This window comes from Oreochromis niloticus, linkage group LG3 (genome assembly GCF_001858045.2).
Source record: "Oreochromis niloticus isolate F11D_XX linkage group LG3, O_niloticus_UMD_NMBU, whole genome shotgun sequence".
NCBI lineage: Eukaryota > Metazoa > Chordata > Actinopteri > Cichliformes > Cichlidae > Oreochromis > Oreochromis niloticus.
This window is the reverse complement of record NC_031967.2, coordinates 54,154,243-54,170,873: the sequence shown is the minus strand read 5'-3', so window position 1 is coordinate 54,170,873 and position 16,631 is coordinate 54,154,243. Positions and strand designations below refer to the sequence as shown.

Genomic DNA, 16,631 nt, shown 5'->3' with positions numbered 1-16,631 from the left:
GTTTCAAATTTTGACATGAAACATAAATCAGACTTTAGAGGAACATTTTAAGCAACACTGACACCAAAGAATCTCTTTATTGGACACAGCAGTACAGAAGAAAATATGACTTATGATGTCACTAATTGACTGATTGATGACAAATTGATTTGTTTGTGAAAACTCAAACCAACCTTTTCTCTTTAGTTCTGATCTCACTGCTGAGCTGCACAACACACCAAGGTCAGTAACCTTCTTCTGTCACAGTTTAAACCTGATAAATGTTCACTGATATGACCTGATTGTGTTCATGTTTCACAATGTAAAGTACAACAGATCATCAGTTTTTCCTTTTAACCCTCACAGCTCGTCTGACTGTGAGTCCCAGCAGCTCTCAGTTCTTTATCAGAGACTTTGTGTCTCTGAGCTGTGAGGAGGACGACAGCTCTGCTGGATGGACTCTGAGGAGAAACACAAGCAAACAACAGAGGACTCAGTGTGGAGATGGGTGGGGGAAACCAGCTGGTTCTTCCTGTGACATCAATGTGTTCCCATTGGACAGTGGAGTTTACTGGTGTGAGTCCAGAGAGGGTCCCATCAGTAACATGGTTAACCTGACAGTCACTGGTAAGCTGAGTGTGTGGAGTTAGTGTTGATGAAGCTGTGTGTAAATGGATGAAATGCTGTAGTTTGTCTCTGTGTTGAGGTGGATCAGTGATCCTGCAGAGTCCTGTCCTCCCTGTGATGGAGGGAGATGACGTCACTCTGCTCTGTAAAACAAAGACCACTCCCTCCAACCTCCCAGCTGCTTTCTATAAAGATGGCTCCCTCATCAGGAAGCAGCCTACAGGTCACATGACCATCCACCATGTTTCCAGGTCTGATGAAGGCCTCTACAAGTGTGACATCAGCGGTCATGGAGAGTCTCCATCCAGCTGGATCACTGTCACAGGTGACACACTCACCTGTCTGTGTTTCTGCAGGTTTCAACATTCACAATGTGACAACTTAATGACTGTGTTTGCTTTATTTTAGAGAGAAACACCACCACACCTCCACCTACATCCACACCTCCACCTACATCCACACCTCCTCCTGACTTCTCCTGTGTCCCTCTATCACTCTTTTCTCTTGTCCTCACTGTGTCAGTTATTAGTTCAGTCTGTGTTTTGGTTCTACTGGTGTTACTGGTTCTGCTGGTGAGACGACAAGTTCAAAGGAAAACTGAAAGTGAGTCTGAGACGTTTCTCTTTCAGGTTTAGTCTTTAACATTTGTTAAAGACTGAAGAATAACTCTTTGAGTTGGTTTAACTTGAGCCCAAAACACTTTCCCTCACACACAGCTTTTCATAAACAATTTAAATATATTACTTTTATTCTGCCCCTCCCCAGAACTGTGGAAACATCTGAATCTAATTTAGATTCATTCATTTATATTTTGACAGTTTGTGATCCAGAGCAACATAAATTGGATGCCGAATTTCCACTTTAACAGCTTTTTACCATGAAAATACACAGACACAGATCATCTTACTTCCTGTTGCCTACACTGGTTTATTTTTAATTCTTTAAACAGTGAACATTATTTGAGTTTGTCCATCCTCAATTTCTTCCTTTCAATCTAACCTCTCTTCCTCTCCTGTTCTGGTTTTTCTGAGTTAAGAAACGGTCCTGGCTCAGTGACCCAGTGTTTTCTGTTTGTATTGTTATTCCTTGATTTCATGTGTCATTGTGAGTCTCTTGGTTTTGCTTTCTGTCTTAAGTATTCCTAGCTCCTTAGTTCTTTAGTTTTTATTGAGTTCCATGTGTGTACATTGTTGTGTGAGTTCTTGTGCCGTGTTTACCCTCGTGCTGTTATGTTTATCTGCCCCCCAGCTCCTCTGTGCACTAGTCTTAATAATCAGTGTGCTCAGTTTTGTGTCCTCCTTTCTCGTCATGTGTAATTATCCTCAGCCGTGTCTCCCTGCTTCTCCCTCTTTGCCCTGTTGACCTCCTGTATTTATTGTCTGTGCTTTGCCGCATCATTAACAGTCTTGCCCTCAGACCTGCCTGTGTTTTGGTTCTAGTTCAGTTTCTAGCCCTCCTAGTTTGTTCTGTTTTTGACTTATGCCTGCCTGCACACGGTCATAACACTTTCATTTCTCTCCCTGTCAAATACAGCAGCTGAACCTTTAGCTACAACACTGTGAGACAAACTGTTTGTGTGTTTGATGATCGTTGAGTGTTGAACGTTTGTTGAAACGTTACATTAGAAAGTACTTGTCATTTAAAAAAATCCTACTCTCTTTTTTTTCACACCTCTTCAGTCACACTAACCCAGGGGTGGGCAATCTCAGTCCACGAGGGCCGGTGTCCCTGCAGGTTTTAGATGTGTCCTCGAACCAACACAGCTGATTTAAATGGCTAAATTAGCTCCTCAACATGTCCTGAAGTTCTCCAGAGGTCTGGTAACGAACTAATCATGTGATTCAGGTGTGTTGACCCAAGGTGAGATCTAAAACCTGCAGGGACACCGGCCCTCGTGGACTGAGATTGCCCACCCCTGCACTAGCCAGAAGCTGAAATATCAACCACAACTTATGGGCAGTTTGGTACAGATTATTATTTAGATTTTTGATTTTATGTATTAATAATAAATGGTGCTGATGTTGTCTGTAAACATTTAATTTATCTGCATCCTCACCAACATCAGCTACTTCCTCCTGTTGTTTTCAGTGAGCTGACATATGAAGCTAAACTGGGATCTCTCATCACAGTGCTGATGATAGTGTGTTTCAAAGTGTGGGGCTGTTTTGTACCTTGTGGTAAAATTAGTTTTTTTTTCCTCTTCTAGTGTTAATAAGCAGTGACCAAATATAACTAGTGGGTGAGAAAAAAGATGATGATCACATCATCTTTGTGCTACATGAGAACAATAACTGTTCTTTTAACACACATCCTGAACACTAACTAAATACTTATATTTTATGTCTCCGTCTCACTGTCTAAACACTCAACAACAAGTTTCTTTCTATTACCAAGTCACTGTAATTCATTCTGCTGACACTCTCTGTGATACAAACTACCAAACTAAACACTTTTAATTTGAATGTTGTTCTGAACAACATCAAACTGTTCGCTGTTTGATGTTTTTCAGGGAGCAGTGGGACAGCTGACGTGGCTCTTCTGATCAATTATTGATTCAGGAAACAGCAAAGCATGAAACTGAGTTTATGTCTGGAAGATGTCAGATACATAAACTTCTCCTTAACATAAAGATTTGATTCTATTCTTCTTCAGACTTTAACTGTGATGCTCTGATACTTTCACTAAGATTCTCCTGTTGTCTTCATTTACTTTACATAAACATGAGTTTACAGAGCTGCTTATTCTTCTCATGTTGAACTGTGTGTGTTTGTGTTCAGACTTTAAAACAGAGCCAGACGTCGTCTACTCCTCACTGAAGTAGTCCACCAGTCCAACCACTGACGTCCAGCTGCTGGTCTCTAACTGGTCCACACAGCCACACAATGTTGATTTGCATACATTCTGTAGTGTCTTCTCATTATAATATACACTCTCAGTGTTTGTATGAGTGTATGTTGTATAACTAAAATATGAATGTCATCTGTACAGCGTTGTCCTGCCTTCTCTGCAGCATCAATAAACTTTGCTGTCACGTGTTGTTCCTGTCGTGTGGTTCTGTGGGTTTCAGAAGTATTGCTGATGGAAAATGTGAACTGTGTTTCTAACTGATACACACCTCTATTCAGAGCAGATAACAAAGAACAGACAAACAGCTTAACCTCAACCACAGAGTAAAAACAGCAGGAACATCATTGAGTGGCTGAAATCACTCAGAAAAAGTGTTTGTCTGAAGAGTTGAGTATCAATTTGTGTAAAGTCAATCAAATTGGTACGATTTTACTTCACCAAGACTAATGTTGAATTAGTTTTAATCCTAAACAGGCACTTTTCCTGTTCACAGCTTTTCTATTTGGGGTTTCTAATGAATGTTAATCAAATCAAAACCTCAACAGTAGATTAAATTTTAATCAGTGAGCTGCCTTCATGTACAGTCTGAGGGATTTTCTCATATGTAAAATTGCTGAAACTGTCTCCTCACTCTGTGAGTCACACCTGTTTGTGCTAAAGTGCCCACTAGTGGAAAGTTGCTTGGCATGACATTGTTCTTTAAACATGGCTGCGTGCTGACGGTGCCATTATGCTGGACGAGTCGCTTGTGTCGTGGATGTCGCAAGCCAATTTTGACGTCACATCCTACATCAAGTAACACAATCTTTGTGGCACATTGGCTGGTTGTCACTTCTGGATTTTTATAACTTGGCATGTTGAGCCGCGGTCGCCACAGCTGTGTTTTACTCACAAGTGTGCAACCATGTATGTGTTTACCATAATGTTTTATGATATTACACTACAGGGGATCAGAGACATGCAGACATACAAAAGTTTGAAAATGGGAAGAAAACATCTTCTCCTAAAGCAGCGCTAAAGTGGCGATATTGTCTTAATGGCAACACCCATTGTTTAGGAGAACATGGCTTCCTGCACCATAACGATAAACGTATGTGAAACAAGTTTGCTGCAGTGACCATTACAGCCAGTATACTGAGGCTTGAGGCCTTAGAGGTGTGAGGTGGAGCCAGGCGATGAGATCCCAGTGAGTTTCACAAGTTTTTATTCCAGTTATGTCATATTTATTTATTTTAGCTGCTGAGATATTAGATGAAAACAATAAAATATAAATATCCAGTCTGTATCCCCAGGATAGGTATCCCACACAAATCAAGCCTACCTCAGTTAGTGAGAGACTTATAACTGAAGCCACTGAGGTACAAGGAAGCACTGATGAAAAGTAGGTTACTGGAACAAGAAGGCACAAGTGGGCAAGGGATGAGAATGGGACACTTGTTGGGTGCTACTACACAGAAAATCCCAAAGGAAGGTGTTACATGAAGAATGTGAGGATCTATGGAATCTTTGATACTCAACATCTAGACCAGAGGTATTAAACTAAAATTTGAGGAGGTCCAGTAGGAGAAAATCTTCTCAAACAGAGGTCCAGGACATCATAATGTCTAACTTATGTTATGATTGTGATAGAGAAGCAGCCTTTTTTTAATTAATATCTGAACGTATGAAAAATAAACTGTCAAATCAATGAAAATACAAGTTAAAAACATTTCAACAAAATTTATTGTTAACACTGAAACACACAGTAGGCCTACATTAGATACAGGGCTGCTGTTTAAAATGAATTAGAGAAAATAAATAAAATGGCTAAATTGTGCATCTTAAAATAAAGTGCTTAATTTCAGAAAAAAATAGCAGCAGCTTGAGTTTCCCTTTTTCTTTACCTTTAACATCTCGACTTAACAGTCTCAATACATTTTCAACAGATAACATGAAAACGTTTAAAAAGTTTTTACAGTTTCTCTTTCTTTCACCCTCTTATATTCCACTTCACCACTTTCTGTTTTTCAGTGAGATAACTGAGCTTTAGTTTGCTCTACTAGGATTTTAAATCTGTGCTGGAATGGTGTCAGGGCCATTCTCATACACAGGTGCTCATTGGTGAGCCTGGAATGATATGTAGTTTTTATTATGTTCATTGTGGAGAAAGCTGCCTCACAGCTGTATGTGGAGCCTAACATGGTCAAGATGTACAGGGCTACTTTCCTCAGATTTGGGAAAGCTGTCTCAGAGACCATTTGGAGCCAGAAAGTGGCAGGTTCAGTTCTTCCAAACTGCTCTTTCAGGGCCACATCTGTTTGGAGATCAACCTGTTGCATTTGAAGAGGCCCAGCATTTGCCCACTTGAAGTGCTGTGTGACTTCCTTTGAGAACCCTCTGACATCAGTGATGAGAAATGGGTTCTTTATGAACATGGTGAGCTGCTGTCCAAAGCTGAAGCTATCAAAACGTTTGCTGAAGTTTTCAATCAGCTTATCAACAAAGTCAACAAAAGAGGACACATCTCTCTGTCCCTGAACCTGTTCCTTCACTGTTGGGAAGTGTGCATAGTCTCCTTGCACGTCTTCTTTGAACACTTCAAGTTTCCTCTGAAAGGAGCAGACAGCTGTCATCAGATCACAAATTGAATTGTCCTTGACCTGCAGCTTCAGTTCATTCAGGTGTGAAGTGATATCAACCAAAAAGGCCATAATATCCATGTTTTTCCCATCATTTAAAAAGAGAGAAAAGTTTGTTGCTTTCTGACTTTCCAGCTCTTCCAAGAAAGCTGCTACTTTACTTCTGATGGACCAAAATCACTCCAATGCCCTGCCTTTGCTGAGCCATCTCACATTGTTGTGAAGCAGAAGATCATCAGCGTGTGCATCAACTTCTCTGAGGAATTCCCTGAGCATGCGATGCTGACAAGAAGAAGATGCCCTGATAAAAATGTATCATTTTCATTGTTTTCATCACCTCAGCATACTCATCTGACAGGGTGCAGCATAAGACAGACTGATGAATAATGCAATGGTAAGAGATTAGCTCAGGATTGTCCTCTTTCATTCTTGCTACAGCTCCTTTCTCTCTCCCCATCATAGCAGGGGCTCCATCTGTGGTTATTGAAACCACTTGGTTTGGCTCTATTCCTCGCTTTGTTAACATTTCCTCAATGACCAATAAATATACTCTTGTAGTGCTGTGAAGGGAAGTTACACCTAGCAGGTCATCAAAGTACTCTTTGTTATCATTATTGAAGAACCTTACATAAACTAACAGCTGAGCATTGTCAGACACATCAGTGGACTCATCTACAGCCAAACCTACACATGGTGTCTTATGAATAGCTTCTTCCAGCTGGGACATCCTGAGCTAATATTTCACTTCTCTTTGTGGCTGTTGATGCTGACATAGGTATTTGCTTTATTTTGTCACAAAGCTCTTTTGTTTACCCTCAAGTAATGTTTCTGCTACTGCACTCATGCACTCTTTGACAACACCTGCATCTGTGAATGGGTTTTTGTGTTGACCTAAAATCCAAGCAACTCTGAGGGAACATTCATGAGCACGTTGTTGGGCGGTGAAAGAACTGGTTCAGATCCTTGTGGATTGATCATATTGGGCTCTGAGTCTGCTAATTTTCTTGGACCTGAGTTCAGACTTGGGTGGGTATGATTGTTCAAAGGCTTTGTGCTTTGTCTCATAGTGGCGTTTGACATTGCCACTTTTAATCAGTGCCACGGTTTCTGAACATATGAGACACACTGGTTTGCTGCTTGCGGCCGGAAGAATGAACATATATGCGTCGTTCCATTCAGTCTTGAAAGTTCTATTTTCAGTGTCTACTTTTCTCTTTTTTGAAAGCTCCATAGTTGTTTTACCTCTTGTGACTCCCACTCACGTCTTGTCTCCCTGTATTGTTAATCGTCTCGCTGTCATTCGCCGCTCACCGTCTCTTTCCTCTGTCTGTCTGTGTCTCCATTCAGCATCACGATTGCCTTGAATGCACAGATTTGATTGGCTAAATAGTGTCACGTGGGTGGCTTAACTCGCACACAATTGGTTTGTATGTTCCCTGGTCTAACATAATGTAATGTTACCGCTTAATATTGAATCGCCCCATCAAAATTAAATATAATTTAATATTTTGTCCATATAGGATGGCGTCTGGGTCCAGACTTGGACCCCGGTCCACCTGTTAGTGACCCCTGTATAGACTAATGGTGAAAAAACTAGTAAATTAGTGTTCCAACATTTTAGCACAAATGAACCAGCAGCTAATAAATGGGGCACGTCTAAATTGGCTAACTGAAGGCCGGACAGTCCTAATCCCCACAGATTGCTAGAAGGGAACGGTCCAATCCAACAACCGGCTAATAACCTGGAAGCTACGATGTCAGGCATCATAGTGGCTGAGATGAACAGACACATGGTTCAGTACATGAGCTCAGATTGAAAAATTATTATTTTCCAATCTGAGCTGCAGCAGCTCATGTGTTGGATCAGACTACACAGGCCAACATTTGCTCCCCACATGCATCAGTGAGCCTTGATGACCCTGTTGCTGATTCATCACTGTTGCTTCTCGAACCACTTTTGACAGACACTGACCTCTACACACTGGGAACACTACACAAAGAAAGAGTACAACACACAAATTTATTCTTTCTTGTCTGGAAAACCAGCAGTAAGCCGTGACTTCTTGATCCTTAAAGCGTGTTAAACACAGACCACATGGGCACAAAATGAGCATCTCTGAGCCCAGCTCTGAGCATGTGCTGTGTCTGTGTGCTGCCACAGATCTGATGAAGGATTTTTAAGATTCTCCTTCACTCTTTGTTTTAGATTTTCACAAGTCTGAACATGTGAAAATTACACATTTGCATAACTTAACAATTACAAATACAGATATCAGTGTCACAGGCAAAGCCCCCCTAATCTGCTTTGGAAATGAATTTGGTTGCGATGGCAAGGCAAGAGAAAAAGCTCTTCCATCTCCTTACTGAAGGCGAAAGCTGATGTTTTGGTTCTCAGCTCTCCACCTGATCAAAAAACAGACTCAATATAATGTGTGTGAATCAGCACTGGAATTAGAAAGCGGTCATTAAAATTACCTTTGATTTGAGTAAATGTTCCTGTGGAAAGGGAATAGGAAATAAGAAACTTAAACACATAAAATCTCTTTACATGCCTTTCGTACATAAGAAATATTACTCATGGATATATATCTGTGAAAGACAAATTCACTGGCAAATTACTGGGATGCAGCACTGAACATGAGAGGACCTAATCTGAAAATATGTGAACCAACCTTCCAGTTGCTCTCTGGTCTAGAGTCATTGTAAATTTTCCATAGAGTCAGATGAGGCAGAGACGCAGGAGCTGTTGTGCATTCAAAGCTGTCTCTGAGCAGCTTCCAGTATATTTTTGTATGTGTGTAGCTTAGTAGGAAGGTGATATAGAAATGCAGAGGGATGGCCACCTGTGCCTCAATTTTATTCTGCAACCTAGACATCCACATTACTCACACTCTCACATAACACATACATATAGGGCCTTGGGGATGGGCACGTTTTACAGCATCCAGAGGATGGTCGGTGTATTCCAACCCACCTCTGGCGCTGGTGCCCTACCCTCAATTTTAATGCATATAGACACTGAGGGTTTTCGGGAGGAGCCGTGCTGCTCTCTGGCAGGAAGCACCATGCCCTCCTGTGTTTTAAATGCACTTTAGAACAGCACACAGCAACACTACATATGAGCGGGCGGAGGGAGGTTTGGGGTCTTCACTCACCCCGGTTCTGTTAGCCGTCAGGGCTGGGGGGCTGGGAGGAGGTGCTGGCCGTCAGATTGGGATCTGGGATGCGGGGCCTCCCTGCTACTGCAGATAAGGAGGCGGTCCGCTTGCCTCCACCCCAGAGAGAAGGGTTACACTTCCTAGGTCTAGGTGCGGCTTGCCCCTGTGGGGGCGGGGGTACCTGGACCTGGGATACAGAGTATGTTTGGGGAGTGTGATTGTCTGTGCAGTGTCTATTTGTGTCTGTCTACACGTTGGGTAAGTGCTGAGTATTTGGTTGTGTATATGGGGGTGGGAATGCACGTTTGAGTCTGCGTGCGCCTGTTCGTCTGTGTCTATATGTCAGGTTGGGTCTTAGACTCGACCTCTCTGGGAACATCTCAGGCCCTCCAAAGTACGGAGGCCTATCTCCCCTCACCACGCTCCCTGCCGGTGGCTGATCCCCTCAGACGTTGGTGTGCTGGGGGTTCTTGTCGACTGGGGCTGGGCGCTCATGTATGTACCGGCTCACTCCTAGTGGCCGATTGGCGGGGCCTGGCGCCTGTGGCCCGGCTGGGCCCCTTCCGGGGGTTGGGGTGCCCTCAGGCCTCTGGGCCTGAAGCTCGGTCCTCTCTGGCACAGCCGGCTGCCGGCAGAGCCCGCGGGCACGCCACTGCAACCCCCTCTGGCCTCTGCTCTGTGGCTGCTGGGTGACATCTCGTTTAGGGCTCTACTCAGCTCTTCCCAGGAGGGTGGCACGGTTCCCCCCCTTTGGTGGTCCTCCTTGGGTCCTCGTACTCTGGAGCCTCTGGATGTCTGGGGCCTGGATCTCCTCCATGCCTGCTTCATGCCCTGGGGGACGGGGCTATGGCTCCCCACACTCCCTAGCAGACCGTTACATGGAGAAACCTTTGGAATACAAGCGTGCTGATCCACACAGGTATACACACGGGTGTTCACACACACAAACTACACCTTTCTTGGCTGCTACCTCTTGCGTGCTGCACAATAACATTTAATATTTAGTATCTACTGTTATCTACTGCTAGCTAGTTTATTGTGATGGTGCTGTATTTATTATGTTGCTGTTTTTGTTTGTTTGTTTTCTCTTCTGTTTTTTTTCTCCATACAGATGATCCAGGTGTTTTGTTAGTTTTTCTTTCTTTCTTCCCCCCTTTCTCACCATCTCTTCTCCCCTCTATTTTTCTTTCTCTCCCTCTCTTTCTTTCATTCTTTCTTTTTTTCCAAGTGAAGTGAGCTCTTTGTGTCATGGTCCAGGCTCAGTGACCCAGTGTTTTCTGTTTGTATTATTATTCCTTGATTTCATGTCTCATTGTGAGTCTCTTGGTTTTGGTTTCTGTCTTAAGTATTCCTGTTCTAGTTCTTAGGTTTTGGTTCCATGTGTGTACATTGTTGTGTGAGTTCTTGTGCTGTGTTTACCCTCATGTTTGTGCCGTTATGTTTATCTGCCCCCTCAGCTCCTCTGTGCACTAGTCTTAATAATCAGTGTGCTCAGTTTTGCGTCCTCCTTTCTCATCATGTGTAATTATCCTCAGCTGTGTCTCCCTGCTTTTCCCTCTTTGCCCTGTTGACCTTCTGTATTTATTGTCTGTGCTTGCCTCTGTGCTTTGCCGAATCATTAACATTCATGCCCTCAGACCTGGACTGAAGCTAAACTGGGATCTCTCATCACAGTGCTGATGATCGTGTGTTTCAAAGTGTGGGGCTGTTTTGTACCTTGTAGTAAAATTAGTTTTTTTTTCCTCTTCTAGTGTTAATAAGCAGTGACCAAATATAACTAGTGGGTGAGAAAAAAGATGATGATCACATCATCTTTGTGCTACATGAGAACAATAACTGTTCTTTTAACACACATCCTGAACACTAACTAAATACTTATATTTTATGTCTCCGTCTCACTGTCTAAACACTCAACAACAAGTTTCTTTCTATTACCAAGTCACTGTAATTCATTCTGCTGACACTCTCTGTGATACAAACTACCAAACTAAACACTTTTAATTTGAATGTTGTTCTGAACAACATCAAACTGTTCGCTGTTTGATGTTTTTCAGGGAGCAGTGGGACAGCTGACGTGGCTCTTCTGATCAATTATTGATTCAGGAAACAGCAAAGCATGAAACTGAGTTTATGTCTGGAAGATGTCAGATACATAAACTTCTCCTTAACATAAAGATTTTATTTTATTCTTCTTCAGACTTTAACTGTGATGCTCTGATACTTTCACTAAGATTCTCCTGTTGTGTTCATTTACTTTACATAAATATAGCAGATTTGTTTGCAGAGCTGTTTATTCTTCGTATGTTGAACTGTGTGTGTTTGTGTTCAGACTTTAAACCAGAGCCAGACGTCGTCTACTCCTCACTGAACTAGTCCACCAGTCCAACCACTGACGTCCAGCTGCTGGTCTCTAACTGGTCCACACAGCCACACAATGTTGATTTGCATATATTCTGTAGTGTCTTCTCATTATAATATACACTCTCAGTGTTTGTATGAGTGTATATAGTATAACTAAAATATAAATGTCATCTGCACAGCAGTGTCCTGCCTTCTCTGCAGCATCAATAAACTTTGCTGTCACGTGTTGTTCCTGTCGTGTGGTTCTGTGGGTTTCAGAAGTACTGCTGATGGAAAATGTGAGTTGTGTTTCTAACTGATACACACCTCTATTCAGAGCAGATAAGAAAGAACAGACACACAACTTAACCTCAACCACAGATTAAAAACAGCAGGAACATCATTCAGTGGCTGAAATGACTCCGAAGAAATTGTTTGTCTGAAGAGTTGAGTATCAATTTGTGTAAAGTCAATCAAATTGGTAAGATTTTACTTCACCAAGACTAATGTTGAATTAGTTTTAATCCTAAACAGGTACTTTTTCTGATCACAGCTTTTCTATTTGGGGTTTCTAATGAATCTTAATCAAATCAAACCTCAACACTAGATTAAATTTAAATCAGTGAGCTGCCTTCATGTACAGTCTGAGGGATTTTCTCATATGTAAAATTCCTGAAACTGTCTCTTCACTCTGTGACTCACACCTGTTTATACTAGAGTGCCCGCAATCTCATCTTAGTTTTACTGGATCTCAGTGCAGCATTTGATACAGTCGACCACAACATATCACTCAAACAAAACATAATAAGAAAACAGGAAATACTTTGTATCAATAGGTAACTTCACATCTGAGCAGACAAGTATCACATGCGGAGTTCCCCAAGGTTCCATCTTGGGACCCCTTACATGCTCCCACTGGCACAGATTACAAAGAACAACAAAATAAACTATCATAGCTATGCAGATGACCAGTGTTGGGTAAGTTACTTTAAATTAGTAACTTAGTTACATTACTAGTTACTTCTATGAAAAGTAACTCAGTTACTTCAAGTTACTCGTTACTTTCAGAGTAACTAGTTACTAGGGAAAGTAACTTTGGTTTTACTCAGAATTCTTACTGTGTTCATATCATTGTGTTGCTTCCGTAACTGGATACCCAGCAAGATTGCCAGTCTTCTAGCTTGCTTACTTGCCACAAGTGCACTGTGCCACCTACCAATAGAAAGGAAAAAAATAATGTGCACATTTCCACGAGAGAAATCCCACGCCTGGACCGTCGTTGACCGCCGCATGATTCTAGCCTGCTTTTTACATCCAACACAAAAACTGCAGTCGTGGTGCTTTCGATTGTACTCAGAACTCGGAAATTCTGCCTTCTGAATAGGAAGATGTAGGTAACACCAGACTGCAGATGAGCTGCATACAGAGCTGGACTGGGACAAAAAAAATTGTCCCGGGCATTTTGACTAGACACCGGCCCACCATTATAGGAAAAATCATAAAGCCTTTGAATGAAAATAAACACTGTTGTGACAGTGATGTACACTGTTCTGATGGTATATATGTATCAATCTATCAATCGTTTGTTGTAAGACTCAGATAATTAATTTTTAAAAGCGAGACATTTTAAATGAGAATAATAAAGAAAGGTATTTCCTTGTGCCCCCCTTTCTCTGTTAATGCCCCACATGGACCCCTGGCAACACTTTGCTAGATCCGCCCCTGCACAGTTACCAGCTGTCAGCTACATAGAAAAGGATGCTGGTGTTATTTGTCTCTCAGAAACAGTTTATAACTTCCCTTCAACTCATTCATGTCACCTAAAAGGTAAACCTGTTTCTCCATCACCTGTTCAGCTCTGATGATTCAGTAAGGACATCTCCTGGTTTCATCTTCATGTTTCCCTCTCACCAGATAACCAAACCGATATCATGACCAGCAGCTTTTACAGCTGTGGCTCCAGCAAACATCAGCTGATACTAGAAATTAATATTAAATAAATTCTAACAACAGCTGATCAAGCTTAAACGTGCTGCTGTTTAGCGCGACATCCGCTGGTTTCCTCTTTCTGGCGCAAAGAGAGAAAAGCCGATCAGCTGATCGTTGATCAGTTTCATAATTAAAGTAGAAACAGGAGAGGGAGGGGGCTAGAATGAGAGAAGAAGAGGCAGCTGTGCAGCTCCTTTGTGTCTTTTTCATTGTAGCTGAAGTCCGGGACAAACTGTGTTCCTTTTCACTTCAATACGAAACGCGTAATATTTTCTCTGAATATGAGACGATTCTGTTTTTTACGGGACGGTTGGCAACTCTAATAATTAACCGTATGAACAAAATAAAGTTCAACATCAGTAACATAGCACCCACCCAGCTGTATTGAAACTCTGTCATGCTAGCTAGTACGCAGTACGAAAAAGTCAGTATAACGAAAATAAACTCCACCTAAACTTGGTTTATATCTGACCCAGATAGACTGCAGGTCATAACTTCTTACCTGAAGTTCAGTTCACCTGACACGCGGACCGGCGGCCGCTTCGGGTCTCTCCTCTTGCCTCCCTTTTCCTTCATCCACCTGCTGGCCTCCACCACTTGCTAATGTTACTGAATCTGTGGAAGCTCCGCGATATCCACCACACGAAGTAACGAGTAACGAGCCTATCTCAATCCCAGTAACGAGTAACGCGTTCCTGGTTTTGGCATAATAACTAGTTACCGTGCTCGTTACCACAATAATAACGTAGTTACTGTAACGCGTTACTTAATAACGCGTTAGTCCCAACACTGCAGATGACGCACAAATATATATCACGATGTCATCCACCTCTCCTCCTGGTTCCATCTGTGTCCCTCCATCACTCTTCTCTCTTGTTCTAATTGTGTTATTTCTTAAATCAGTCTGTGTTGTGGTTCTACTGGTTATTGTGTTTTTTAATAAAACATCGGTAGTTGTGAGCAAGCTTCTTTATTTTAACGTGGCTCACATCCATGCATGTAAACATAACCTGCCGCTGCTTCTACGACACAGTATAAATCACAATTTGGTTTAGACAGCCCCCTAGTGGTGAAGCTAAACTAACCGACATAACTCCTATCAACACATCCCCTTTTCTTTAGATGTTAACTACTGAACAACACTGTGGAAACATACCTAACATTGCATAGCTTGAATTACATCACAAACATTTGTGACAGTGTAAACTACTGAACACACAATAAAGTTCCTTTTTTTATATATATGTTTATATATATACCTAAAGGTTTAGTCTATCAGGTGGCTTGATAGAGCGTGCTGATCTTCTGACAATGGGTGACTGGTCTCTTTGCTCCACACTGTCCTTCACAGGTGTTGTTGGTTCAGGTGGTGTGTTGTTGTCATCACACTGTCCTTCCGATGGTCCCATTGTCTTTTGAGTGTACAGTAAACTCCTCCGATTTTCTTGGGTTTACCTCCTCCAGTACAGTTGCTCTCTTTGTCCAGGTGATTGCATCTCCCACTCTGACTGCTTCATTGGGTGCGAGTGGTTTTAGACTTTTTGAGGACTTGTCAAAGTTGACCTTTTGTCTCTTCTGCAACTGTTTCATTTTGTCTCTCACTTGTTTGTGTTTCCTGGTTGCTGTGTAAGGAAGAGTGGTCCGTAGTTTTCTTCCCATTAATATTTCTGCTGGTGACTTGCCATGCTCCAGTGGTGATGCTCTGTAGCTCAGTAGTGCCAAATAAGGATCTGCATTACTATGTTGTGCTTTCTTTAGTAATTGTTCCACAATGTGCACACCTTTCTCTGCTTTCCCATTGGACTGTGGATGCAGGGGGCTTGAGGTCACATGTTTAAAGTCATATTCCTGAGCAAATAGTTGGAATTCTCTACAACTATAGCAAGGTCCATTGTCACTATGAACAATCTGTGGTATCCCATGTCTAGCAAATATTGATTTCATGTGCGTTATGACACAAGTAGCTGACATGTTGGACAATAATGCCATCTCTGGATAGTTTGACAAGTAATCAATAACCAGCAGGTAGTTTTTTTTTCTCCAAGGTGGAAAATGTCCGACTTTCTACCATGGCTCCTCCGGTATGTCTGTTATGGTCAGAGGTTGTTTGGCCTGGTGTTTGATACACGTATCACAAGTTGAAACCATTTTCTCAATGTCTGCATTCATACCTGGCCAATAGACTGCTGTTCTGGCTCTCCGTTTGCATTTCTCTATGCCTAGATGTCCCTCATGCAGTCTTTTCAGGATGTCTCCTCTAACTGAGTGTGGAATTACTGCTCTGTTTTGTTTTAGCAGAAGTCCATTCACAACACTTAGTTCTGCTCTTATGTTGTAGTATGTTTTGCATTCACCTCTTGGCCATTTCCCATTCAACAGTGTTATAACTCTTTGCAGACTAAAGTCCTTTTGTGTTTCAGCCTTGATCTGATGTGATTTTCTGTCTGACATAGGAAGTGACTCTGCTACCAGGTTTACATGTATATTTACATCCATCTCTGTGGAGCTTTGCTCTTTGTTTGGGGTTGTGGCCCTAGAGAGCGCATCTACTAACACAATGTGTTTACCTGGTGTGTAGATCAAGTTGAAATCATAGCGCTGTAGCTTCATCATCAATCTTTGAATGCGTGGAGACATTTCACTTAAGTTTTTCTTGATTATGGCTATCAACGGCTTGTGGTCAGTCAATTTCAACAACCACCAAACAGCTAAGACAGTAAATGAGAGCAGGTACACGGATTCTGTACAAGGACGTAAACACACGGCCCGCGGATCAGAATGTCGCCTTTCTCACCCAACGGGCGCTGCCGCTTTAAGCGGCTACGCGCGCTCCCACGGACGGCAATCACTTTCTGGCAGACAATCACTTTTTGGCACAACTGCACGGACACGGTAGGGGCTGAAAGCCGACAGCTCGCTGATTCTGATGTTTCAGCGGGTCCGCGCTATGTGTTCACGCCCTTTTTGCGCTGATTCTAAAGCTGTTAGTTTGATCTCTCTCCAAACAATATTGACCGAACCAGCAGCAAAAGAAGATCCAAACTACGCTTCACATAAACATCGTCATGAAATC

The 16,631-nt window shown here is 42.2% G+C and overlaps 1 long non-coding RNA gene across 1 annotated transcript in view; it reads left to right on the top strand.

The window, feature by feature from the left end:
* Positions 1–11,820, top strand: part of LOC106097159 (low affinity immunoglobulin gamma Fc region receptor II) — a 43,882-nt gene extending 32,062 nt beyond the window's left edge. The window contains exon 7 of the long non-coding RNA XR_003218832.1: positions 11,559–11,820. This is a non-coding gene — a long non-coding RNA (low affinity immunoglobulin gamma Fc region receptor II). The remainder of the gene's footprint in view (positions 1–11,558) is intronic.
* Positions 11,821–16,631: the final 4,811 nt, after the last annotated feature.